We start from the raw sequence: 372 nt of genomic DNA on the forward strand, positions 1-372 counted from the left end.
CAAATATATACCGATGTAAATATATACAGACATATATATTTGCATACACGCATTTGAAAGTGCGTTTTTAAAAACAAAAGACTAGCATGACGATAATGAACTCAAAGCACTTTTTTCTGAGAAAATATATATATATATATGCGTGCGTGTGTGTATGTTTTTGATTATATATATGTATGTGTGTGTAAGAATGTGTGTATGTATATATATATCCATGCATCTCTGTGTGTAGGTAGGTATATATAAATTTGCGTTTGCGCTTTTTCAAACACACACATATATGTTTATATATATTAATATAAGCATACACATACATCTATATCTGTATGTACGTATATATATATATATATATATATATATATATATATATAT

This window comes from Octopus bimaculoides, chromosome 9 (assembly GCF_001194135.2).
Source record: "Octopus bimaculoides isolate UCB-OBI-ISO-001 chromosome 9, ASM119413v2, whole genome shotgun sequence".
In the NCBI taxonomy this organism is placed as follows: Eukaryota; Metazoa; Mollusca; class Cephalopoda; order Octopoda; family Octopodidae; genus Octopus; species Octopus bimaculoides.